This window comes from Panthera pardus, unplaced genomic scaffold, assembly GCF_024362965.1.
Source record: "Panthera pardus isolate Hobbes unplaced genomic scaffold, ASM2436296v1 HiC_scaffold_6, whole genome shotgun sequence".
In the NCBI taxonomy this organism is placed as follows: domain Eukaryota; kingdom Metazoa; phylum Chordata; class Mammalia; order Carnivora; family Felidae; genus Panthera; species Panthera pardus.
The window spans coordinates 25,997,830-26,025,508 of NW_026526991.1; the positions used below are offsets into that span (position 1 = coordinate 25,997,830).

At 42.7% G+C, this 27,679-nt stretch overlaps 1 protein-coding gene across 9 annotated transcripts in view; it reads left to right on the forward strand.

The window, feature by feature from the left end:
- The window catches only part of TMCC3 (transmembrane and coiled-coil domain family 3), a 289,849-nt gene that overhangs the window by 234,054 nt on the left and 28,116 nt on the right, over positions 1–27,679 (forward strand). The window contains exon 1 of one of the 9 annotated variants that reach the window (XM_019446448.2): positions 1,877–2,063. The exons of 6 other annotated variants lie outside the window; for them this stretch is intronic. The gene's annotated coding sequence lies outside the window, so the exon portion shown is untranslated. 2 more of the 9 variants (XM_019446451.2, XM_019446446.2) reach the window with 2 other exon arrangements.

Below are 27,679 nucleotides of genomic sequence, written 5' to 3' on the forward strand. Positions count from 1 at the left end.
ATGCTCTGTCTGTCTCTGTCTCAAAAGTAAATAAACGTTAAGAAAAAAAATTTAAGAACAAAGACCTCATTAGCAGGTTTCATCAACGGTCTAAGGAAATTTTTCCTAACATTTTAGCATGAAAATTTTCAGGTGCACATAAAATACAAAGATAGTAACAATTGAACACTAGCTTAATACACAGATAATCTAAATCAGTACAGGACAGGTTTTCTTTTGCGTTTAGAATGCTTCTGTTGCCTGTTCTATAATATGGAGAAGACTCAGTCTGTTAACTTCCCTGTTAGAAAAATTCTGTGTATGACACCTCCTTTCACTGTGAGACCCCCTTTGACCTTCATCGGGAAATGCTGCATCGTTTATATTTAAAGTCAGGGTTATGGGTTGAATTGTGTCCCCTCAAAAAGATATGTTGAAGTCTGTGATACTGTAATTTATAATAAGAAGTAGTTGACCCTTGAACAATGAAGGGTTGGGGGCACTGACACCCCCATTCACACAGTGGAAAATCTGTGCGTAACTTTAATTGCCCCCGCTCAAAAAAAAAAAACTACAAGTACCCTACTGTCGATGGGTTACTACTAACCTAAACAGTCGATTAACACATATTTTGTAGATTATGTGTATTATATACTGTATTCTTAACAATAAAGTAAGCTAGGGAAAAGAAAAAGTTACTAAGAAAATCATGAGAAAAGACATATACAGTACTGTACTATAAAAAAAACCCACCTTTAAGTGGACCTGGGTCCTTCCAACTCCTGTTGTTCAAGGGGCAAAGGTATATATTTGGTCTTTGTTTCCATTTCTGACAAAGCTCCTAAAACCTTGGGAATTTCTTAAGTGATTGTAATGATGAAAGTGAAATGGGTGTCTTTTGTTATTTATATAACAAGCCCCTTTCAACCGCACTGGAGTTTGTGTTATTTAGGTTACTTTTGGGAAGCCCCTGAGGATAGGGTGGGGGGGGGGGACAGGTAGAATAGAATAGAGACCTTGATTTGAAGATTAGAATTTTCAGTCCCACCTTCCACTTCCTAGGAGAGGAGAGGAGAGGAGAGGGCCTGGGTTGATGTAGTCGCCAGTGGCCGGTGGTTTAATCTATCAATGCCTTCATAATGAAGCCTCCATAAAACCCCAGAAGGTTGTGGTTCAGAGAGCTTCTGGATTGATGACCACGTGGAGATTCAGGGACAGTGGCTCCCAGAGAGGGCATGGAAGCTCTGCACACTTTCCGTGCACCTTTGCATATCTTCCATTTGGCTATTCCGGAGATACATCCTTTGATCATAAACTGGTAGTCTAGTAAGTAAAGACTACTCAGGTAGTCCTGAGTCTGTGAGCCACTCTAGCAAATTAATAGACTCTGGAGAGAGGGTCATGGAAACCTCCAGTTTATAGCCGGTGGGTCAGAAGCACAGGTAACAACCTGGACTAGGATTGGTGACTGAAATAGGGGGCTGCAGACCCTTCAGCTATGTGATCTGATGCTGTCTGTCGGTAGTGTCAGAACTGAGCTGAATTATAGGACACCCAGCGGGTGTTGGAGGATTGTGTGGTGACCAGCTGTGAGAGGAGACACAGGAGTGAGTTTGCCCTTTACAAAAGCCCTAACTCCCAATACCTCAGAGTGTGACTTTGCTTGGAAATAGGGTCTTTACAGAAGTAGTGAAGTCCAAAAGAGGTCATCAGGGTGGGCTGTAACCCAGTAGGACTGGTGTCCTTACAAAAAGAGGAGATTTGGAGACAGGCATGCAGAGAAGAAAGATGATGTGAAGACCCAGGGAAAGTACTTACAATGTGAAGACTGGCAGGATTGGTGTGATTTGTCTACAGGCCGAGGAATGCCTGATGAGGCCGCCAGAAGCTGGGAGAGACGCCTTAATCCCAGCACCTTCAGAAGGAACATGGCCTTGCTGGCACCTTGATTTCAGGCTTCCAGAACTGAGAGAGAATACGTTTCTGTTGTGTTAAGTAACCCAGTTTGTGGTACGGTCCCAGGAAACTGGAGTCAGCCGTCACGTTTCCTGTTGACTGAAGAAGTATTAATACCTGGGCCCAGTGTACTTCCAGTGGAAGTCTGGAAGGTCTTGGAACCTCAGGGTAGTACTTGGTTAGCAGCTGGTTATTGCTGGGATCCCCCAAATACAGTTAAACTAATATTCTTTGCCATCTAAATAAATACATCATTTAAAATCATCTGTAGCAAACCTGTGGAATTTCCAAGAATGTGCCTGTGGAGCCAGTTTGAAAAACCCTGATGTAGGAATAAGAGAAACAGCCCAGGCTTTGATTCTGAGTTCAAAAGCTCTCTCTGCCACTTGGCCAACTGCATAATCTTTCTGAGTCTGTTTTGTGCCTGTAGAATCAGAATGATACTTCTCTCCCCTGTGGGTTGTGGGCTTAGAACTAGAGGTTATGAAAATGGTCTAGCATCAAGCCTTGTACCTGGCAGGTGCTCAGGAGTTGGTTGAAGAATGGATCCTGGGGTGAAGGTAAGAATCAGACAAGGGCTAGAGTAGGATAGGTCCTGGCCTGGGGGGTCAGATGGGGTCTGATTCTCCTGTTTTTGAACACTGAGAGGTTTTCATCCAAGTGGTTTTTCCACCTCAAAGAGAGCATCTGGTGCAGGTGTGAGCCTTGTTTCCTTAATAAGGCACAGAGAATCCCCAGAGGCTTGTCCAAGGTCAGGCCATCTTGTTTGGGCTGTTTTGTCAGGTGGTCTTGTCATTTGGGCTATTTTCTTTTCTTTTTTCTATTTTAATGTTTATTTTTGAGAGTGCGAGGGTCTGAGAGCAAGCAGGGGAGGAGCAGAGAGAGGGAGACACAGGATCTGAAGCAGACTCTAGGCTCTGAGCTGTCAACACAGAGCCTGACGTGGGGCTTGAACTCATGAACCATGAGAACATGACCTGAGCTGAAGTCAGACACTTAACCGACTGAGCCACCCAGGCATCGGTCTTTTTCTTAATAGGATAACCAAAAACAGAACAGACAAAAAACTGGTTGTTTTTTTTCCTCTTTTTTGTTCTTTTAAATAACAGCCTTGTTGAGATATAATTCACATACCATACAGTTCACTCACTTAAAAGTGTAGACTTAATGGTTTTTTAGTATAATTGCAGAATCGTGCAGTCACCACCACAATCAATTTCGGAACATTTTCATTGCCCCCAAAACAAACTCTCTACCCATTAGCAATCACTTTCCATTTCCTCCCTCCCAAACCCCCAGGCCAAGCCAGCCCTAATTTACTTTCTGTTTCTCTGGATTTGCCTGTTGTGGACACTTTCTGTAAATGGAATCAGATGTCACGTGGTCTTTTGTGTCTGCCTTCTTTCAGTCGGCATGAAGTTTCCAAGGTTCGTCTGTGTTGTAGCTTCCGTCCGCACTTCGTTTCATTCTGTTGCGAAATGATCTTCCATGGTGTGGCTGCACCATACATTTTGTTTATCCGCTCATCAGCTGACGCACATTTGGGTTGGTTGTTTCCAGTGTCGGGCTCTTAGGATCAGTGTTGCCGTCAACATGTGCGTGCAGGTTTTTGCACGGGCATATGCTTTTCTATCTCTCGGGTACCTACCTAGGCGTAGATTTGCTGGCTCACGTGGTAGTTCTGTGCTTGACCTTTTGAGGAACCGCCAGAGTGTTCTTCCCCAGCAGCCGCTCCGGTTTACATGGCACGGGCAGTGCACGAGGGCTCCGACTTCTCCACGTCTTCACCGGTGCCGCTTACAACCAGTCTTCTGATGATAGTCTTCCTGGTGGGTGTGAAGTGGTGTCTCTCTGTGCTGTGGTGTTGGTCTTTGAAATTTCATTTTTCTTTCTTCTTCTTTTTTTTTAATTTCATTTGCGAGCGAGAGCAAATAGGGGAGGGGGCAGAGGGAGAGAATCTGAAGCAGGCTCCACACTCAGCGCCGCGCCTGATGCGGGGCTCTATCCTAAGGCCCGGAGACTATGACCTGAGCCGAGATCAAGAGTCGGATGCTCAGCTGACTGAGCCTCCCAGGCGTGCCCCTTTGAAATTTCTTTTAATCAAAGTAGTTGTGTTCATTATATGAGGAAATAAGTGAAATATCTCTAGCTGAAAAGGCTGGTATAATTAATAATATAACTTCTAAATTAACTTCCATACTTTTACATATTCCTTCTTGAAAAGTAAGCTCTACTCCCAACGTGGGGCTTGAACTCACAACCCTGAAATCAAGAGTTGCGTGCTCTTCCAACTAAGCCAGCCAGGCGCCCCCCCCATTCCTTATTCCTTCTTTACTAGTCATTTGTCAAAGCCGATCATCCCAAACCAGTGTTGGATAGAATAGTTGTGAGTGTGTATAGTGCGGCTTGTACTTCCTTGCTCAAACTGCACAAGAACAGGCGCCTGGAGCGTCAGGGTCCTTCCCACTGCAGAGCTGAAGGTGGGGAGGCTTCGTCAGCAGCCAGCCTTTTGAGGGATGGTAGTAGGTGTCCGGCCCCTTGTCATCATATGTAATTGGCCGGGGCATTTACTCCTGATTCTCCCAAGGGTTAGCTGCTGCCAGGCAGATAGGGTGGGGAGTATAAATGGGTACAGCCCGAACACTACACATAGACTCCCATGTCCTCTTTACAGACAAGCTTTACAGCCTGCAGATTCCCTCCTAAAGAACCAAGAAGCCTAACAAAATGCATAGCACCTGTGAGGCCAAAAGTAAATGTTGGTTTAATGAATGAATTGCTTTGGCTTTGGGAGGCAGACACTATTCGAGCATCGCAGCTGGAGCAAGCCATTAAGCTCCCCGAGCCTTGGTACCTTATCTGTAAGAGAGAGATACCAAGTGCCTCTGCTGCAGCGTTCCCACGGTGACCTAAAAGCGCCTGGCTCCTGGTACGCGCTCAGCAAATGTTAATTCACTTTCCATAAGTGGCTCTGCTGTTCGTCTCATGTTTTTCTCTACAGGTTTAGCCCAGCTCCGACCACAGGGTCGATTGTACTGTTTTGCTTATCTTTTCTTCACAGAGAAATAATGAGCATTTGGCTAAAATTAAGTATCGATGGAAATGAATATTGCAGTTTGGTTGCTGCTGATTGACATGTGTTTGCTAAATAGCTACTCAAATTTCAGGAAGCTTGCCTAGAAATTAAAAAAAAAAAAAAATCCTAAGAAGAGTTACCCTCTTTGCCAGGTACTTATTTATAAAATTGTCTTCTATGGAATGACCCAGCTGAAAATTTTTCTATAAAACACTGGCTGAGCTTTGGCTCAAGAGTTCAAGTTAGCCTGCATAAAATCTTAAACTTCAATGGGTATGAAAGGGTTGGGTCATTTTTTGGAGCTTCTTTGCCTTGGAAATACATTTTCTTTCTTTCTTTCTTTCTTTCTTTCTTTCTTTCTTTCTTTCTTCTTTTTTTTAAGAAAGGGCTGTTCTTTTGGTCACTGGGTCTTTTTTTAGACTTGCAGGGAAGTCATAGTAACAGGCTCCATGTCTGATTGGGTTCCATGGCAACAAAGGGTTGTGACTTTATTAGAGAAGAGTCGAGCATGCCAAGAAAGATAAAAATCAGAGTATGGAAAATGTCTGACCAGATGAATGTGTTTTTTTGGATGGCGTGCCCTGGAACGAAACATTTCCCCGAACTGGCATCAGTCTCTGTTGCAAATTTGAATCCCGCCGGGTTATCATTAGGTCATAGGGATCAGTGCTTATTTCCAAAAGATCTGCCTGCATCTTCATTCATCCTTTTTTATATCTTGGTATATTAAAAAAAAAAATCAAAACAGTAATGGTAAGAACCTAACCGGAGAGGATTCTGATTTCAAAGGTAGAAAAGAAATTTAGCTCATTCTTTGTGCAACTGATTACAGCTGTAAATTGTGAGACTGTGTGGGAGGGCCAATTAGAGGCAATTATAACTCGATTGAACCCCCCTTGAATTAAAGCTTGCTGTGTGCATTCCAAGCTGGGGGTCTTGTTTCCATCCCTGTTCCTCGTTGATGGGTGTAGAGGTACGGGTTCCAGGATAAGGTTGTAGAATCTCGGTAGGAGACTCCCTCTGTGCTCTCCCACAGCAAGGTGCAGGCTGATGTTCTGACCGAAAGTGTTGTAATTTGTTAGAGACCTTTTTGCTAAAGGTTCTAATATTTGGCAAAGAAATAGCAAGAATTTCGAATCCTCTTCCCCGGTTATGAATGTGTAGGACTGTCTTTGCTTTTTTATCAGATGTGCTGTGTTTATATTTTTCCTCATCCTGACATTGAAAGTGGAAAAACTCCAAAGAGCAGGTAGATGTTCCGACATGCTCCCTGGGTTCAGACTTCATGAGTCACTTACTTACAGCCTCATCATGATGAATCAGAAACCACACAGGTACTCATGATAAACATTAATAAGTAGTATTGGTATAAGAGCAAAGAATGAGCTCACCGGGTTTTCGGTGTCCCGGCAATCATTAATCAGGTGTTAAATCTTTGGGGAAATTATTTAACTTCCTTGGGCCTTGGTTTCTTTATCTTCAGATGAGATTGACCTGAATTTGTGTGTCCCAAACCTCCCTGTTTATGGGATTAACTTGGGGCCCTGGTTTAACACATGGAACCTCTGTTAGAGATTTTGATTCTCTAGGTCTGGGGTGGGGCTGGCATAGCAGGGGCCCAAGGTGACTTACAATCAGATGTTCAGGAAATACCAGACTAACTTAGTAGTTAGGAAACTTGACTTGGTTGTAAGAAGGTGGGTGGAGATGGAAGGGAGAAAGGAGACGGTTGGATGCAGACCCCCAGGTTCTGCCCCTGCACCATTGGTCTAGGCGGGGCCCAGGAGTCAGGTGATTGTGGCCATAATTTGAGAAACACTGGTCTGTACTACTCAAGCTCACTCCTAGCCCCAAAGATAGCCCTTCCACATGTCGCCCATGACAACCACAAATAAGCCCAAAGATGTGGGTTGATGGCAGGGTTTGGAGGGTTCTCCAAACTCCACATTGCTTTTTGTAAAAGTTACTTGCTTTAAAATCTTGGAGTTGTGCAGAATTCACAGAATTTTCGACTCTATGCTGTGTTGTTTCCATTGGATAAGACAGTGTTTGCTAAGCATAGTTACATCCAGTGTGCACGAGACAGTACCATCATCATAGGAATTACCTGGGGAACTTGTTAAAAATATAGAAATTGGACTCCCAGACCCAAAGATACTGTAAGTCCTATAAAAGGGCCTGGGCATCAGTCTTTTTTTTTTTTCCTTATTTGAGGGTGTGTGTGTATTTCTTTTTAGGGTTTTAAAAAAAATTTTTTTTTAATGTTTATTTTTGAGAGAGGGGGAGAGAGAGCACATGTGAGGCAAGGGAAGGGGGGAGAGAGAGAAGGGGGGGACAGGATTGAAGGGGGCTCTTGGCTGAAAGCACAGATCCCAATGCAGGGCTTGAACTCACAAACTGAACCAAAGTCAGACACTTAATTGACTGAGCCACCCAGCTGCCCCAGGTTTGTTTTTTGTTTTTTTGTTGTTATTTATTTATTTTTAATTTAATTTTTTATTTTTTTAAATTTACATCCAAATTAGTTAGCATATAGTGCAACAATGATTTCAGGAGTAGATGCCTCAGTGCCCCTTACCCATTTAGCTCATCCCCCCTCCCACAACCCCTCCAGTAACCCTCGGTTTGTTCTCCATATTTATGAGTCTCTTCTGTTTTGTCCCCCTTTCTGTTTTTATATTATTTTTGCTTCCCTTCCCTTATGTTCATCTCTTTTGTCTCTTAAAGTCCTCATATGGGTGAAGTCATATGATTTTTGTCTTTCTCTAATTTCACTTAGCATAATACCCTCCAGTTCCATCCATGTAGTTGCAAATGGCAAGATTTCATTCTTTTTGATTGCCGAGTAATACTCCATTGTATATATATTTACCACATCTTTTTTATCCATTCACCCATTGATGGACATTTGGGCTCTTTCCATACTTTGGCTGTTGTGGATAGTGCTGCTATAAACATGGGGGTGCATGTGTCCCTTTGAGACAGCACACCTGTATCGGTGGATAAATGCCTAGTAGTGCCATTGCTGGGTCATAGGGTAGTTCTATTGTTAGTTACTTGAGGAACCGCCATACTGTTTTCCAGAGTGGCTGCACCAGCTTGCATTCCCATGTTTTTGTTTTTAAATGTATTTTGAGAGAGAGCAAGCGAGCAGGGGAGGGACAGAGAGAGAATCCCAAGCAGGCTCCATGCTGTCAGCACAGAGCCGGATACAGGGACACAGGGCTTGATCTCATGAACTGTGAGATTGTCACCTGAGCTGAAATCAAGAATCGAATGCTTCATGGACTGAGCCACTCAGGCGCCCCTCTTTTTAGGTTTGACAAACATTGTGGGCTTCTCTCCCCAGTCTCACCCCAATTTCCAGAGTAAAACCGATTTTAAGTGTAAACACATGTTTAGCACAAGTTCTGTGGTTAAATCAAGCCATTTAGTTTAAAAAAGGGTCTGTAACTCATACAGCAGGTGCTTGAGGAAAAAAAAAAAAAACTGATCTTCTGAGACTCTAAGACAAAATTCCTAAACTTGAACGATGAAATCATTAGCTGCTGGAGCAAACACATTTTAATGTGTATCTGCTTTGTTTGTTCTATTTACTGTTTAACAAAGATGGAATAACATTGTTAAAATGAAGAGTTTAGTAAAACTTTGGTGTAAGCCTGAATTTATGAAGGTTTACTTTTCTCCCCTATTAACTAGCTTAACTTAAAAAATTGTTAAGTTTAGGGGCGCCTGGGTGGCTCACTCTTGATTTCGGTGCAGGTCATGACCTCATGGTTCATGAGTTCGAGCCCTGTGTCAGCTCTATGGTGACAGTGCAAAGCCTGCTTGGGATTCTTTTTCTTCCTCTCTCTTTGCCTCTCCCCTGCTCTCTCGCTCTCACTCTTTCAAAATAAATAAACTTCTAAAAAAGTGCAAGTTTATAGGAGAAAAATCTCATAAAGGACGTAAGGTGGAAAATGTTCTTAGAACTTTTAACCCAGAGATAAGCACTGTTAATGTTTCTTACGTATTTTTACATAAATGTTTTCTACACAAAACATATATATCCATTATTTATTTAACCAGTCTCCTATTGATATACAATTTAAGTGCCTTCTAGGGTGATGGTTTTTTTCCATGTTTGTTTGCTTTGTAATACTGTACTGAATATTTTTGTACATCTTTTTTCTGTAACCATGTATGGATAGATTTCTAAAAGAGAGATTGTTGAGTCAAGGGGTATGTGTCTTTTAAATAAGGAAAGATGGGAATACAGTGCCCTTACAAAGGTTTCACCAATTTAACTGGTGAAATCTTTGATTTTCAAAAGACTTTCCTGTCCCAGTTTATTCTAATAGAGCAGGCGAGCAGCTAACTGTCCTTGTCTATTTACACAAAACCTGAGACGTACCTCAGGTCCTCTGGTTGGAGGGATGAGTAGAGATATTTCATAAAGAGAAGAATTTAAAAGGTATTTAAGGAGTATGCCTGGGTGGCTCAGTCGGTTAGGTATCTGACTTCAGTTCAGGACATGATTTTACCATCTTGAGTTCGGGCCCCGTGTTGGGCTCTGTGCTGACAGCTCAGAGCCTGGAGCCTGTTTCAGATTCTGTATCTCGCTCTCTCTCTGCCCCTCCCCTGCTCACGTTCTGTCTCTGAAAAATGAATAAACCTTAAAAAAAAAAATTAAAAGGTATTTAAGGTGTTCCCTGGGAGAGGAAAATAGAGAAATAGCTTAGTAAAGCAAATAACCCTGAATTTTCCAATAGAATTCTTTGGGTCACATGAGGTCCCAGAACCTGAATTGGGTTCTGAAGAAAGTAAGACGATCTTGGAGCATCATATACTGTGAGAAAGCCATGGCCTGTTCCCTGGATATGGTGCTGCTCCTTTGGTAGGTCTTGTAGGACACTTGTGAGTGAAGCATCGTGGTGATGAGATGCTGTTCATTTTACATAACCTCTGATGCAAGTCACGGTCTAGTTAGGGTGTGTGTGTGTGTGTGTGTGTGTGTGTGTGTGTGTGTGTGTGTGTGTTTCAAGGTAATGTTTAAATTAAAAGAATTACTTTTCAGTAGTCTTCTGGCCCAGACTGTGTGCGTGTCCTTAGTGTCTGAGAGATAACTAACACAAATCAGGAGCCCTGTGGCCTGGGGATGTTGCTGGTTTAGTGGCAGATGCCATCTAATCTGGCCATCTACCTGCCTTCGTTTTGCCTCCTACTGGCAGCAAGATAGGAGGGGATCTTTTAGGCCCAGAAAATTAGTTGAATTTATTCAAGTCTGGGAAATTCAAATCTATTCAAGGCAGAGAAGAATGAAGAGGTGTCCTGGATCTATATGTCAGTAAGAGTTGAAACCTTACATCTGGCTAAGAGGGATGGCCAGGTGGATTGTGAGTTAAAAGGAGCCATCCAGAGTCCAGACAGTCGGGGAGCAGCAAGAACCTCAGGCTAGAGGTGGCATGTTGGAGAGTGAGTGTGTGTTCTTTCTCAGCACTCGGACCAAAGTGCCCTCTCAGACTGGTCATGCTTCAGCCGAGCCACACCTGGGCAGGTGGAAGACAGCCAGGAGTAAAACAAGTTCTGAAGTCTATAGCTCTGAATTGAATCATTCTCTATTTTTAATCAAAATTAGTAAGTGAACCAAATGACTAGATAGCCTCAAGGCAATTGTCAAGTAATTTCACATTAGAAACTTGAGAGAGGTTTTTTGTTTTTGTTTTTATTTTTGTTTTGGTTTTTGGGGGGTTTTTTTGTTTTTTTGTTTTTTTGTTTTTTTTTTTTTTTTTGAGATATTTATGACTGGGACACAGACCTGAAGTAGGTATGCAGAGCTGGGCCATGGATGAAAGAGTGGATATCTGAGGCTGCCAGGGAAGGACTAGGAAGGGAGGAAGAGGTGATTGTGAATGTGTTTTTAGCAAGTAAGTTGGAGATAACATAAAATATCCAGTGACCAAGGTATTCTCAGACTAGGAAGGCAGCCATAAAAATAGGTAAGACAAATTGGAGCCCAAATTTGAAGTCAAAACCCAGAGGAAAAACGAATGAGCTTGGCTATGTGGAATTGAATTCTGTATGCCATAGTGGTCTGATTTTTAAATCTTATTGTAATTTAAGATGTTCATTTTAAGAGTTAGAATAGACAAAATGTATTCAGCAAAGAAAATATACTCTTCTTATATTAAAAGTATGGTATTGATTTAACATTTAGTTTAAGGCAAGATCCATTTGCTAGATTTATCTTTAACATTTGTTTAAGACTTTTGCTTGAACAGAGCCAGAGGATAGAAGCTTATGATGCAGTATTAACTTTGGTAGACACTCTTCCTCTGAAATATTACAGTATAGTTTTACGTAAAGAGTCAAGTTCTGTTGACTAGGCTTTATTATACTGACAACATTCTGTCTCTTTTCCAGACCCCAGTGTCTCTGTCCTCCATCACACCCTGCCCCCGACACAGAATTAAATCAATATCACTTAAGCCACACAGCAGTTTTGAGATCTTTGCATTAGTTATTTAATGTGAAGGGCAGGAAACCCCTGGTCCTCTGACCATTCTGGCCTGATTTTTTCTTGTGGCTTATGGCAATTCAAATATTTGAGAATCTTTTCATACAAGGAAGGTCAAAGGGATTTAAAGACAAATGACTGACAGCAGGAAAGCTTGTAATCCGTTGCAGGGGTTAGTACTCGAGTTATCGTAATAAGAACCGGTGTATGATCACGAGAGAGCAAGAGAAAAATAAGGAATATCTTGTATCTGGTATGACATCAAGTTCTTTTTCTGATCTCATTAATTTCTAGGAGGAATTTCCTCAGATGAGACTAGAGTCTCAAGAACGTTAACTTAATTGCCCAAGGTCACATGGATGGCAGCTAGATGGCAGTTAGTAGAGTTAGAATAGGCAAGCTTATGAGTTAGAATAGGCAAAATGCATTCAGCAAAGAAAATATGTTCTTCTTATATTAAAAGTATGGTATTGATTTAACATTTAGTTTAAGGCAAGATCCAAGCTACTCCAAGCTACTAGATGGCAGCTGGGATGTGATCAGATCCGCTGGACCTTAAAGTCCACGCATATCCCGTCAGTAACTGGCCCCCCAGACGCTGTCCAGTTCTGTTTCTTTAGCCCTGCCTTTCTCTGAGCGTCCATCTAGGTATCTATGCTTGAATGGCCCACAGGAACCCCACATCCATCCTCTGCCTCCAGTCTCCTGCTGCCTCTCCCCAGTTTTTCTGTCTTGTAAATGATCTTCCTGGCCACCAGAACGAATGCAAAAGAAGTGAGATTTTCTTTGACTCTCCCTTTTAATCTCCACATCCAGTTGGTGGCACATCCTTTTGACGATGCCTCTCTGGGGTACCTCAGGCGCTCTGCCCTCCTTCCCCACTACCACTGTCCAGCCTTCACCGACTCTTGCCTTAGATGCCTACAGCAAGCTCCAGTCTGTTGCACCAAACGTGTTTTCCCTTCTGCTTCTCAGAACGACTTGTCTGAAGCCAAGGTCTGGTCCTCCTAATCCCTTTAGCAACTGCCACATGGCCTGTTGGATGAAATCCTAACACCTTAGCATGACTTCAGGGAACTCTCGAGGTCTGACCTCTGTTCTGCCAGCCCAGTTCTTCTGCCTTCTCCACCTTGCCCTGAGTCCTCCAAATCCTTACCTGCTGTCTGGCTGACCAGTTCGGAACTCACTTTTGAAGCATCTTTTGACTGACAAGTCTCTTCCTGCCTTGTATCCACCTCGTCCCTTTCCCTCTCCTTCCTCGCTGCCCCCTGGGCTCCCTTTCCCAAGTGCTGCCTTATAGCCACAGGTACACCCAGGGCACTCATCAGAGACTGTCAGTGTTTTCCTGGCCGCCAGACTGAGAGTGGGGGAGGGGAGGGACTGTCCCCTTACAACTCCAGCACGCCTTGCTGTGCCTGACACTCAGAGGCACCAGTGAGCATCTGTCTCATGAATGAGGCGACAGAGGAAAGAGTCTCCTGACTCCTCACTTCATCCCGGCGACTGCCCTTCCCTCGGCGTTGGAGCCACTCACTGCTTGCTCCGCAATCATTCATGTTGGTGTTTCTTGTGCTCAGTTCACCCCTTTGCCCTGGCTCTTCCCAGAGTGTGTTGAATTGAGCCCATTTCTTCGTCAGTAAACCAGGAGCGCCAGACTGAGTGTCTTCTGGGGTCCTCTTGCCATCCCCGGGCTGTGTGGTGACAGGACCCCCTTCTTGTCTGCCCCCCCCCCCCCCGCACAGATACAGAATGTGCCTCTTCTGGCAGCACAAAGAGCCCACTTGTCCAGCAGTGGCTTGAACACAGTATATTATTGCTGGCAGTTGGATTGGTCCCACTGCAGGGCGTGGAGTTTCCCTGAGACAAGCACAGGACTACTCAGATATGTGAGCAGTATCTCCAAAGTCCGGGGTGAGTCATATGGTAGGTGCTGTCGGAATATCAAGCCCGTCTGCCTCACAGCCTCAGATGCCTCTCGGGCAGGAAGGTGAGCAGGCTGCTGACCCTGTTCTGCCCTCTGATTTGTCGTGTGGTGTTCGGTAAGTCTCTTCACCCGCTCTCCCATCCCAGGCAGCCTGTGTAAATATATACTGTAGAGCTTTGTGGTCATTAATGGTTTATGAGGTGCTTAAAAGAAATACAAATTATTTTTGTGCTTGCCCCAAATCCTCCCTAATTGCCCAGCGGCTTTCTAGGTATTTAAACTGCCTAAATTCCTGAACCACCAAACCGTCTCGCCGGGGCCTTTAAGAATGTAAACGCAGCCTGTGTGATTTAAGAAATGAGCAAATACACGCGGTGTTTGAGTGTGCCAGCTCCTGGCCGAAGCGAGCTGGTTCTCCATCCACTTCCCCTGGCTCTACCCAGACTGAGTTGGGTCTAACTCTGTATCCTGACTTTGGCTCTTTTGAAAAGTGGATATCCTTGAATCCTCCCTTTCCTGAAAACTTCAGACTCCATAAAACAGATTTTGTGTGACAGTGTCGGCCACCGTCAGTGCCCCATGAGAAAGATGGGTGTGGTGGCTGTGGGCCGGGAGAGGGAGCAGCAGTGGGAAGTGTAGATCTGTAGGCAGGGCGCCTCCTGCTGTCCTGGGACACCGCCCCGTGGTGATGGATGCAGGGCTCCCTGTGGGCTGGAGAATGTTCATGTCACCCGAGCTCTGCCCCCGTGAGCTGCCCGATCTCCTGGGAAATTGTATTCAATTTGTGACTTTTTGTGTGTCCCTGGGCCACGGAAGGTTTCTGTACATTGCTACAAAATGCCTATACTGTTTCATTTCCTGGGCATTAAACTATTTGAACACATTAGTTTGGTCTCAAAGGTTGATCTAGAATATTCCAAAGGTGGGCTTACTGTTGATAATGATCCCTAGCCTTTGGAAACAAACAATTGGTGATGGAGGAGGGGTGTGGAAAGTTGGAGGAGTGTGCTGCTTATCATTTGATCTTTTGCATCTTGAAGATTAAATTTCTGTTATTAAAAAAAAAAAATTGGAGAGCCTATTCTAACAACAAAGCATCTTAGCAGCCTCCTAGCGTAGTGAATGCAACAGTCACGTACAGTTTGGGTTGGAATGAAAGGGGAGATGGCCGCCCAGACCGCGAGGGCACCGCTTGTAATACAGCTGCGCCGGCCGCTCTTCAAGAGGATGTGGGAAGGGGTCTCTTCTTGCCAGCTGCTGGTCTACCAGGCTGTTCTGGAGAAGCCTCCTCAATGTGGGCAGACCCTTCCCGGCTCTGCCTCCTCCTGATTGCCGTCCTGCAGCTGACCGAGGAGTTGTCTCAAGTGCAGACCAGGGTGGTTTGCAGGCTGCCTGGGGGTTCGTCTGTAGCCTGAGGGAAATTTGGTCTCGTGTTCGTTCTCTCTCTTTCTCTCTCTCTTTATCTAGACTATACCCTTTACATTCCTGGGTGTGACCCGGAGGACCAAGTCAGGACCCCCTCCGGGGATGGCTAGGAGGCCTTTAAGTTCAGGTCACATTAAGCAGGTCCTCAAATTTAGATTTTAACATTATTACCCAAGAGTTAAGCATAGAACCAGAGATAGACCAAAAGGATTAAAAGATAGATGTCACTCAATGTGTAACTTAAACGATACGCACCCACACAGAGTTTATCACACGGTGTAACTTACTCCATGGCTTTTATTTTTTAAATGTTTATAGATTGTGAAATACTAAACAGAAAAGATTGCATTTAAAAAATAATGTGAAACACTCCTGCACCTAAAACCAAGGGTAAGAAATTGAACTTGATCCCATGACCTTTTCCGGGATTGCATATCCCCTCCATCACAACCCCTGCCTCTCCCCCTGCCCCCACCCTGAGGTCTGGCTGTCCTAAGGTATGTGTTAACCATTCTCTTGCTTTTTTCTTCGTCATTTTACCACCTGTGTGTTCATACCTAAATAAGTGTTGGCCTGTGCTTGAACTTTAGAAAGTAGTATTCGTACTGCATGTAGTTTTTTCCACTTGGTTATTTTAAGATTGATCTATTTTAATTGTACATTGTAGCTATGGTTCATCTGCTTCCATGTAACAAATGCACACAGTGTATATATATTCATTCTGTTGCCTATAGACCTTTGGGTTATTTCTGGGTGGTGGTTTTCTGTTGTGAACATTGTGGCTATGATTTTTTTTTTTTTTTTTAGCAGCAGGCAAAAGTTTATTAGAGTATAAGATTAGAAAGGAAGAATAGTAAGAAAGCTCTCTTTACAGAGGGAACATTTGAAAGTGCATGCCCCTGTGCTGTGAATTTTTTTTTTTTTTAATGTTTATTTACTTTTGAGAGAGAGAGAGAAAGAGACCCATCATGAGCAGGGGAGGGGCAGACAGAGAGGGAGACACAGAATCTGAAGCAGGCTCCAGGCCCTGAGCTGTCAGCACACAGCCCGACGTGGGGCTCGAACCACAAACCGCAAGATAATGACCTGAGCTGAAGTTGGACACTCAACCAACTGAGCCACCCAGGTGCCCCGCTATGAATATTTTTAATACACTTTCTTAACATGAGCATTTGGTCCTAGGAATGGAATTTCTCTAGAGCATGTGGCAAACAATTTTTAATTTTAATTTAATTTAATTTAATTTTTTAATTTTAAGAATTCATTAAATTATGAACATTTTAAATATATCTTGTAATCTGATTTCAGCATTGCTTTGTTCAAATCCTGGAGCCATCAAAAATGTTTTTACATTGAAATAGTAGGGCCACCCTATTTTGGCCCCTGAGACACTTTAACCTTAAGGAGATACCCTTACTGCTTTTCGTAGTTGTTACAGAAACCATTTTTGAAGGGCAAAACCACACTTTAAGAATTGAGAACACGGGGGTGCCTGGGTGGTACAGTCAGATGAGCGTCCAAACTCTTGATCTCAGGATTCGTGAATCTCAGGATTCGTGAGTTTGAGCCCCACATCAGGCTCTGCATGCAGAGCCTGCTTGGGATTCTGTCTCTCCTTCTCTCTGCCCCTCCCCCGCTTGTGTACGCTCTTTCTCAAAAAAAAAAAAAAAAAAAATTGAGAGTCACAAATAAAGCAGTCTAGCCCTCAGGAGTCACATGAGCTGTATATATGCAAACAGTCACCAGGTAGTCACTCTGTGACTGTCTTCGACTTACTATCCTGAATACTGAGGTCAGTTATTTTGCTATTTTTAAAAAAATATGTTATTTTGCTATTAGTAAAGTCATAGGGCCCAAGAGGAGTGAGCAGGAAAGTATCTTGAGAGTGCTAATGAAATTTTAAAGGTATTTTTGCATGTTAGTCTGACTTTGAGGGTACAAGCCCTGGGAACTTTGTTAAAAATAATATCAAAATGAGTAACAACAGACCCTTCCAGAAATCAATATATAACAAAAAGTATCACTGTCCCCAAATTCCCAACCCTGTTTCCCAGAGGTAACCACCATTCACAGTTCCTGAGATTTCCTTCTGGAAATTTTCCAGACAACTAAAGTACGCTTGTATATATTTATATAAACCCCCAAACTCTATCTCTTTTAAAGCACAAATGAGCCTGTGTAGACCTAGCTGTGCATCTTGCTTTTCTCCCCTAACAATGAGGCTTGGATAGCTGTCCGCGTAGCCCATTCACATTCACCTCCGTTTTAGTGACTACATTGTTTTCCATTGTGCTGGAATTTTCTTAAGCATCTCCCCTCTGATAGGTGTCTGTGTTGATTCTGGAACTGGAAATAGATGACGGTGCTGGTGGTGGTGGTTCAAGGAGACTGTCCAGTTAGAAGCAGCAAAGAGGGGGGCAGCTGGGTGGCTCAGTGGTTAAGCGTCTGACTTCAGCTCAGGTCATGATCTTGCGGTTCATGAGTTCGAGCCCCGCATTGGGCTCTGTGGTGACAGCCCGAAGCCTGGAGCCTGCTTTGGATTCTGTGTCTCCTTCTCTCTATGCCCCTCCCCCACTCATTCATTTCTCTCTCTCTCTCAAAAATAAATAAACATTAAAAAATTTTTAAAAAACAGCAAAGAATAGGAAAAAGAGGCAAAGACCTATAAATAGTTGGATATCACTTCTGTTCTTTAAATCTCTTGAGGTGTTTTTTTTTTTTTTTTTCTTTTCCTTTTGCAGCTCTTTGGAGAACATAGGAAGCTCAGAAGCACTAGGTTCTTTGTCCTCCTTGCCCTTCCTTCCTTGTGGTGGAAGAGACTGTGGTATCTAAGTTTCTGAGGGAAAGAAACGTACTCACAAGTTCCTGCTTCAAGAACTGGGGGACTCCAGCTCCGTTCTCTCCTACCTCTAGTGCAGTGAGCACCGGACTGTTCTACCCGATTAGCAAACTTCTGCTGATTCATCTGTGTGGATATGGAGGGGTTTCCTTTTACAGAGCTTATCATCGCATTAATATTTTCTCTAACGGTGTTGTTTGCAAACACTGTAGGTTGCCTGTGCAAGCACGATTCTTTCTCTTTCTCTCTGGCTGGCTGAGCCAGCTCCTGAAGTAGAGGCTGAAAATGTTAGATCCTGCTTCCACAGCCTCCCTTGCAACTAGGGTATGGACCTGTGACTCAGCTCTGGCCAAAGGGCCCTAAGAGGAGATCTGCTGGGCAGTTTCTAGAAAATGTTTTCCTCCTTAATAAAGTGTGAAAGAAAAGTGGTTTGCTTGTCTGCAGCCAGAAATGGTCTGCATGTGATTCTTAGAACCTCAGTAGCTCTTTTTGCCTCCGTGAGAGAACAAGCAGATGTCCCAAGAGTGGTGGAACGGAAAAATGGAGAGAGCTTGGGTCTTTGATAACATTTTTAAGTCACCAAAATTAGCCCTTTCGTCTGATCTTTTTACGTGATTTGGCATTTCACCCAGAGGAAATAATATCAAAGTACAAAACAACGTTGTAAGACAGCCGTGTGCCTGCTGTGTTCAGAAGACATTGTGAGGCTCTAGGACTGCAGAAAAGTGGGGGAAAGAATAAGATAACTAATAATACGAGGCAGTAGAAAATGTAGTGCTGCAGGAAGGACTCAAAGTGGCAGGAGTTCTGAGTAAGCAGTGGTTTCTAGATTGGAGGTGATAAATGACTTTGTGTGGAAAAGGTTAACATGAGCCAGATTGAGGGAACCCATGGTTTTGGTAAGTAAAAAGTTGGGGGTGGCGGTCGAGGAAGCCTGAGGTTTTACAACAAACACAGGCTGTGGACTCAGACCTGAGTTGGAACTCGGGCTAATCACTCACTGGTTTGTGACCTTTTCAGGGTCCTTGACTTCCTTGATATTCCTTATTATAGACTAAACATAACCTGTAGAATTGGGGTGAGGAATAGAGACAAAATATGTCAGACACCTGTCATGCCAACAGGCAGGCACCAAGTAGATGGTGGAGGTGGAGAGGGTAGTGAGACCGCATCCTTGCGGGAGCTCATGAGCCAAGGGGAGGCGAGTCAGTAGAAACCACGTGGGCATGTCGCTTTTGATCTGGTCAAAGGTCGCCTGGATAGACCATTTGGTCCAGGTAATGGGGTCTGAGTACAGAACCTGGACAGACGGGTTCAGGTTGAGACACAGAAGGCCTTGATTTCCAGCGAACTGAATTTAGACCTCCTCCTGTAGACAACCCGAGTGCTGCCACTGGGAGGGGCAGCCTGAGATAGTGAGACGCATAAGGAGGTGGTTGCAGTGGCCCAGTGTGCAGAATAAAAGACCTAGACTGGGCAGTGTCAGGTGGAAGGCAGGGAGGGGTTAGGAGTTGGAGAGATGATCGAGAAAGAAAGAGGATTTAGTGATATGAGAAGCAAGAGGGAGGAAAGAACGAGTTCTAAAGACTGAATGCCTGTCTGTTGTTGAGTGTGAAATTCATAGTAGACTTGTAACACTTTCAGATAATCATATCCCAGGTTGGGACACGAACACTGAACACTTGGCAAGATTTATTGAAATTTTTGATGAAAGATGTTATATAAGTGGAAAATAAATGATGGTGCCCAAATCTGCTTATTGTTTAATTTTGTCTAATTATGTTTGTCACTTCCCCACTGTTTATATATAAAGTTTGGTTCCTTTGAAAAATGTGTCCCTTAATAAGATAAACATACCCTTGCTTCTGATTAGATATGATTGAACACTTTGAGTCAATCCTGTAATATGAAGTGTATATTCACTGATTGTTGACTACATGTTTATCCAGGATGAAAAGCAGTTGAGCATTTTTTCTCTGACACAAGGATTGTGGACATACGTACAGATATATTTACAATGCCTTATTGATAGAACATCAGTCATAACAACATCCAGAGTAATGAGATGACATCAGAAGCATCAAGTGTAGAGATCAAAGACATTTCAGTTCACCAAATTCAGAGTAATATCTTGGGCTGAATGAGGTTTCATAATGTTCGCAGTTGGTGAATCTTGAACAGATGGTTCTTTAACATTTTGAAATGCTGAATAAGGTAGGTGGACTCTGTTGAATTAATAAAGTGCACCACACTGGAATACTGTTATGGAGTTAGCAGCCCCTGGAGTCTTACTAAGTTCATCAGCTTTCCCAGTATAGGCAAAAAGAAAACCCCATCGTTCATGTATCTTAGGGAACTAGGTATGAGTAAAGCCTCTTAAGAAAGGCAGTCTTCCGACTGGGCATAAAATTAATAAGTTTTTCGACGGTAATTCTGCACATAGGTGGTTCTGTAATACGCTCAGAACAGGTGTCCTGTCTGACAGTTCTTGTGATCTCATTGGGAAGTTAGGGTTCTAGGCCAGGTATGGACCCAGGATTTGGTTCATTACCATTGACAGTAAAGAGAAAAAAGCATCTGACATTGAAACTTTCCCAGACGGCTTTCTTTCTATTCTTCACATGCCTCTTCTCCCCTTTTACTAATCTAATTTGGATTTTTAAATTTTTCAGATAGAATCTGAGTCATAATAGATACTGTAGATACACAGGTACATTGTGGTGCTTTCCTATAGCCAGAAGAATCTGGGATACTTTCCAACTATGGATGGCTTAGAGTGAGGGGAATAGGATTTGTGGCCTACGTTGAAGGATTTCTCCTTTCAATCCATAAATAAAAGACCAAAGGAATCGTAGCCTTCAGGGAAGTCATCTTTAACTCCTGCCTTTTCTTGCATTTTACGTAAAAATTCTATCCTTTGTAATCTGTCGAGCCCTCTGGTAAAAAGCATGAGGGCGGCAATCATTGGAACGTGTGTAGCCTCTCATGTCTCCAGAGGAGAGAGTAGAAATGGAATAAATGATCTGTCATGTGTGTATGAGGCAAAATGCCCAATTTCTTATTATGTGACAGATAATATTTTAGATGAGAACTCAGCTATCCTTAGCTTCAAATGATTTTTTTTTTTAAATAGTGGGTCTGGTTATAGAATCTCTGTGTCTCCAACAGAGGCCCGCTTAGTGTCGGTATGCAGTGCAGTGTGAGTATACAGGCATATATTGACCAAATCCTACAGATTAGCGGATCCTTCTTATGTCTCTGTATACACAGCACGTGAACCGTATCCGAAATCTCTATGTACAACATAACCACAGTTCTGTGTTTCTAAAAAGTTAAGAGTCTAAACAGTGTCTGTATTTAAGTGAGGGTGTTGGGGCGCCTGGGTGGCTCAGTCGGTTGAGCGACTGACTTCGGCTCAGGTCATGATCTCACGGTTCATAGATTCGAGCCCCGCGTCAGGCTCTGTGCTGACAGCTCAGAGCCTGGAGCCTGCTTCGGATTCTGTGTCTCCCCCATCTCTCTGTTCCTCCCCTGCTCGTTCTCTGTTTCTGTCTCCCAAAAATAAATAAACGTTAAAAAAAAATTAATTAAGGGAGGGTGTTATGGGTGATTTTTTTCCCTTGCATTTTTGATATTTCAAGATCTCTATTTCTCAGTATTTTTATGATTAAAAAATCCCAACTTACTTTAAAAACCCTGGCTTCCCCTTTTCACCTGGTACTGTGTCCAGTCTAGTGTGGCTCACACAGCCAGCTGCGGGAGGGTCTGTGTTCTGTCCCGTGCCTCCCTCTCACAGATACTTGCCCTGCACGTCTTTTTTGCCCCAACCCTCTCAACTGTACCCTGATTCAGTCCTTCTAAATTCTAGACACCTCAAGAAACCACAGTTTCCCAAATATTCTGCTTTTTGCCTCTGTGGACACATTATGCTCCTTGCTAGGTTCTTTTGGCTGATTTTTGAGCTGCCCGTTCTGTGTCCAAGTCAAATATCATCCTCTTAGAAGCCGTCTCATTGAAGGCTTCAAGTTACTTTTTTCTGCCTCTTTATTCCTCATGTTTTTCTGCATTTCTGTGGTTCCATGTGTCTCCCTGCCCAGAGAGGGAGCTCCTAGGGCAGAGGCACAGTTTGTCATTTTTACCTTTCTGACTCTGGTGCTTTTAGCATACTGCCCGGCTCACAAAAGATAGACAAGGAAACATTTTTTGAGTAGAAATCCTGTATTTGGGGGGGCTTGGTGGAACCTAAATCAGTTCCGTTAACTATCAGTTCCATTAAACTAAATTAGTCAATTCTGTTAATTATCATAAAAACATTTGGTCTAAATCAATTCCATTAACTATCATAAAAACATTTGGTTCAAAGTAAGTGAATAAGCTCTAATTGGACTTTGTGTGCTTTTATAGTTAAATTCGGCCTCTTAGAGAAACATTGGCTTTCTAAATAACTGTTATGTAATGAACCAGGTCATTTGCAGTCTGCATCAGCATGGTGTTTTGGATGTTGCTACATTTTGCAGAATTTAAGATTAAATATTTTTGTATCTAAACCTAATGGGATTAGTTATAACCACAGATATTAGTGCTTTGCTAGTATACCATACAGATTTCTTTGCTTTCTGTGTTTTGTGCATTTGCTCTGCTATATTCTGGTAGTAAAAATAAATACTTATTAGGCAGAGTCTTGAAAGCTTCAGGAACTTTAAAAATATTAAAGAGCTGGGGGCTCCTAGGTGGTTCGGTTGGTTAAGCGTCTGACTCTTGGTTTCAGCTCAGGTCACGATCTCACAGTTTGTGAGATCAAGCCCTGCATAGGGCTCTGCACTCACAGTGCTCGCTCACTCGCTGTCTCTCAAAATAAATAAACATTTTTTAAAAAACGTTAAAGAGCTGACAGAACGCAGTATGAATTGACACTAATGAAGTTAAAGTTCTTATTTTGCTAGAACTGAACAGTACAATTGTATATAATACAATGCTGTATTAGTCTACATTCATTTATTTTCAATGTTATAAGTACTGTAAAGATAAAATAGTAATTTGACAGCCCCTGTATTTTCATTGTCTAAGGTTTTTTTTTTTTTTTTTTGTATTTTTTACTTTTTTAAGGAATGACTTGCAGGTACATACATCTTAAATGTGCAGTCGGATGATTTTTACCTGTGTGTGCCACGTTAACCACCACCCGCCTCACCATTGTCTGCACCCTAGGGCTCCCTTGTGCCACCTTCTGGCAGATCACACTCCCTGCCTCTGCTCCCCAGCAAGAGCGGTTCCGACCTCCACATCACAAGAATCATACAGCATGAAGTGTGACACAATGAGATTCGTCTGTGTTGTGTGTGAATAGCTGTTCGTTCTTTTTATTTGCCGCATATGGTGTTTAACTGCATCTTGCTTAATCGTCATTTTGGTAGTGAGAGTAAGAGAATAAGGAAGGGTACCTATTCGATGTTTGTTACTTGGTATGTGCTGAGGGCTGCGAGCTTCACAGACCTAACAGTAACAGAACTGTTAAGTAGAAAAGCCTCCAGGGCCTTAAAGGTCACAGACTTCATCCACCTTGTTTTCTCAAATGAGGGACCTAAGACTGGAGAGTTCACTAGACCCCCAGGTCCCCGACTGACCTGGTCTAGGATTCTTCCTGACTTCACGACGCTCTGTCACAATTCACACCTGATCATATGGATGGCCCCAGTCAATCGGGAAGAAGTCGTGGGAATTTAGCAGTTTAGAAATCCAACATCAGCAAGGCTTAAAAATGTTGGCCCTTAAATGGTAAGAATGTTAATTATCTAGAGATTTCATTCACTCATCTATAAAACTTCTCTTTCAGTATCCATTAAATGAGGTGTTTCTCTGTTCATGGAAATTATTCCTTTATGAGAACCAATTTTTTTTATTTAATCTTTTTTATATGTTTGTTTATTTTTGAGAGAGAGAGAGAGAGAGAGCGAGAGTGAGCATGAGTGGGGGAGGGGCAGAGAGAGAGGGAGACAGAATTGAAAGCAGGCTCCAGGCTCTGAGCTGTCAGTACAGAGCCCACAGAGCCCGACGCAGGCCTGGAACCCTCGAGCCATGAGGTCATGACCAGAGCCAAAGTCGGACACCCAAGACTGAGCCACCCAGGCACCCTGAGAACCAGTTCTTAAAGGAGAAGGAAGGGGAAAATTCTAAGGTGTGCACATGCTTATTATGAGTTCTGCAGTTTCGGTGCATAGCCTTGAACTTCTGCTGTTTCCAGGTATAGTCCTCTTAAAGCCTTGATGAAAACCACAAAGCTTTTTCTTGAGAAGTTTTAGGGTAAACTCTAAGTCTGTGAACTTTGCAAGTAAGAAACTGTTCCTTGATCAGATATGTTACTCTTAGTAATGATTCATAGAAAGTTTCATAGAAAGAATGTTGTAGGAGAGATTAGTGGACTCAGCACTGGAAAGTTTAATCCTTTATTGACCCCACTGGCCAGGAAGTAACCACAGGACATTCTTCAGTGTGTTAGAGCCTCTTTAATTATCAGACACAGAAACATGTGGCTTGTCTTTTTCCCAGTTATAAAGCACTAGTTCAAACAGGATTGAGTCCCATTCATTGGTCACGGAACAAATTTAATGCATAAGAGCTCTCATTTTATATTTTTATATGGAAAAGTAGAAGGAAGAGTACAGCAAATACCCATCTACCATATCAAGATTCAACAATTAAATTTTCCATATTTGTTTTATGTAGTGTGTATGTAATCTGTTGCAAAGTAAGTTACACGTAGACATTAAGGTACTTGGTTTCTGACATGTATACAAAACCAGGGACATTCTCTACATAATAAAATTAACATACCCTTAAATTAAAATTAATTATAATTTCCTAATATGCAGTGGTCCAAAAAATGAGCTGTTTTTAAAAATATGCTTATAAAGTTGGATTGCATGTAGTAAATACAAGTATTATTTCATAAAAGTTACATACATGTATACATGCACACATGTGTATGTATATATTGGTAAATACATATTTCTTACTGTGGGTCTCATTCACAATTTGGAATATACTGCTTTATAGCATAAAGAAGCTGGCCGCATAAATAAGCATTTGCTAGTCAGTGATACTGCTAGTTCTGTGCTGTTGTACGGAATCTAAAAAAGTGAATACTTGCAGCAACGTAAAGATCTAGTAAGGAGAATAAAATAAGTAGTATTAACAAGGGCCAGAATGGATCCGGGAGGAGCGGAAGTAACTTGGGCAGGAGTTCTTTGGAAAGGCCTCATAGAAGAAATCTTGAAGGGATGGTAGGATGTGGGTAAGACCGAGGTCTTGGAATGGGTGTGCCCAGAAGGAATGACGTAAGTATTGGGGTGGAAAGAAAGTGCAGAAATGTATTCAATGCACCGTAGCCCTGGAGTCTGTCAGGGAGGTGGTAGGAGGAAGACAGACCTAGGCAAGTTGGAGTAGGAAAAATTACTCAGGGATTAGGTACCGGCAGGAGGAAGAACCCAATTCCTTTATGAGAGGAAGAGCCGTTGTACGTCTTGAGCAGCGTTACAATGCGAAGAAGATGAGTACAATGACTCTCCGTGGCTGCATTGAGGAAATGAAACACTGAACACAGTGAAACCCATTTAAACTCTTGCCCTTTGTGTAGATGAAATAGGAAGTGAGGGTCTGGATTCAGTGGGTGGATCTGGGGAGAGCGAGGAAGGGTCAATCTAGGGAGAGATTCTTGGACAAAGAGATAACAGGATTTGGTGACAGCTTGAGTCAGGGGTGGAGAGAACCTGGGCAAAATTAGCAAATGATGCCATTGATAGATAAGGTTATGGAGTTAACTATCACCCAGTTTAAAAAAACCCCACGCATCATCTGTAAAAACAAGCTTCCATGACATAATACTCTCAAGAATTACTTTGGGAGGCTTTTTTATTTTTATTTTTTTACAGGAAGTAGCAAGTTACAATAATTAGATAGGTTTTTCTAACACAGTTTTTCCTTGTTTTGCTTAAAGACTTAGGGAAATGTTAGATAATGTCTCTTTAGGGCCTTAATTTAGAGTCCTAGTTTCACTTAAGTAGCAACATAGAAGACTAATGATACTGAAAAAAAAATTAAGGATCAGATATTGAGATTTTAAGTTTTAGTCATGTGAGGTCTTGTACCTTTTCAAAAGTTGGATCACTCAGATACTTAGGTGTTCTGGTTTTGGGTGAATGGGCATCTTTTGAAAAATTCTCTTTACAGTTAGTTCAGATTCATTGGAACTTGATTCTGAAGGGACCTCCTGTGTGCTTTGAGATTCTGCCTGACTTTCCCCATCCTGTCTCCGCTGCAAGATGCATATGCACACATAAGCAGATTCCATGATGTGGAGTGGGGAGGGAGTTACCAGCTTCTCCGGGAAGAGCGTGATCGTGGTGACAGCAGCATCATTGCTCTTGGCTCTGGACTTTTCCCAAGTTCCCACCTGTCTGGGTATGTTGGGTTTGATAAGCGATAGCCTATACTTAGAGCATTTAGCTCTGTATGAGGCCCTGTTGCAAGCACTTCACGAATATTAATTCATCTCAAGTTTACAGTCACCCCGTGAAGTAGGTACTGCTGTCCCCACTTTACAGATGAGGAAACCGAGGCATAGAGAGAATGAGCAGCTCACCTACAATGATACATTTAACGTGACAGAGCTAGGATTTGAACCTACACAGTCTGGCCCTGTATCTGCTTTTAACCATGAACATATGCTACCACCATAATACAATTAACCTCTGTTTAGGACACATGGCTTTGGAATTGGGGCTTTCTTGTGAATCTCGGCTGGCTGGTTGCTGCAGGTGTGAGTGAGCCCTGGAAGGCTGTTCCCTCTGGAAATATCGTCACCCCAAATATAGACGTGGGTTCCAAGAAAGGTCACAGTATAGTGTTTATCTTAAAAATCACAATCTACAGTTCAATTTATTTTTTTGTAGTTTCCTTTTTTCCAGATTACAAAGCAGTGTGTTCCTAGAGGACTGTCCTGTATCTGAAATACAAATCTTCAGTGCTTTTAAACTGCTGCGTCTGTGGGAGAAAGAAGCCTCCTCTTTGCTTCATCCCCATAGCAGAGCCTCTGATTATTATCTGCCTCCTAGGGCTGTACTCAGAGGAGGGGCTTTCTGTACAAACTGGCATGTTTCACTGGCATGGAGAGTCAGTAGCGGTGGTTAAAACAGAAGCGGGCTACATTTTGTATTCAAGATATCTTGGGATCTAAGCTAGTTTCTTCTCTAACTCATTAATGTTAAATTGGCAACATCTCCAGTAATTGCCTTGTGGCACCAAGAACTGCCTAAAGCTGTTTGTTAGTATTTGGTCTCCTGGTTTCTCTCCGGTACTTATTTTCCACTTTGCAATATTTAATGGATACACAGTGCTTTAAGTGAACGAAAATTTAGGGTTGGAGGGGTGTGGGAAACATGTTTGTGTCTAGTAAAGGGTCTGGCATAAGGCAGCAGGACTCTCAGTGAAAGGTGGGAATGTTAGAGCGCAGACCTCGCAGCCAGCTGGAATCACAGCTCTCCCACTTATTGGCTTTGTGACTTCAGACAAGTCACTTGCTTTTTCCATCTGTAAAGTAATTATTCTCATCTCATATTCTTGAAAGGAAAAATAAAATAATGTATGTGAAGCAAGTGGAAAATGATATGATGCTTAAGTCTTTAACCAGTAGCTTCTCTTTTTAAAATCAACTTGTACTATTTTGCCAAGATCCTGTCCTCTCTTGAACCATTCTTCTTGAGGCCTGCTCGTGTCCTTTATTTTCTTTTTTATGTGTAGTTACTTATTTTTGAGAGAGAGAGAAGTGCACCTGAGGAGGGGAGGGGCAGAGAGAGAGAGAGAGAGAAAATCTCAAGCAGGCTTTATGCTCAGTGTGGAACCCAACTTGGGGCTTGATCCCATGTCCCTGGAATCGTGACCTGAGCCAAAATCAAGAGTCACACATTCAACTGACTGAGCGACCCAGGA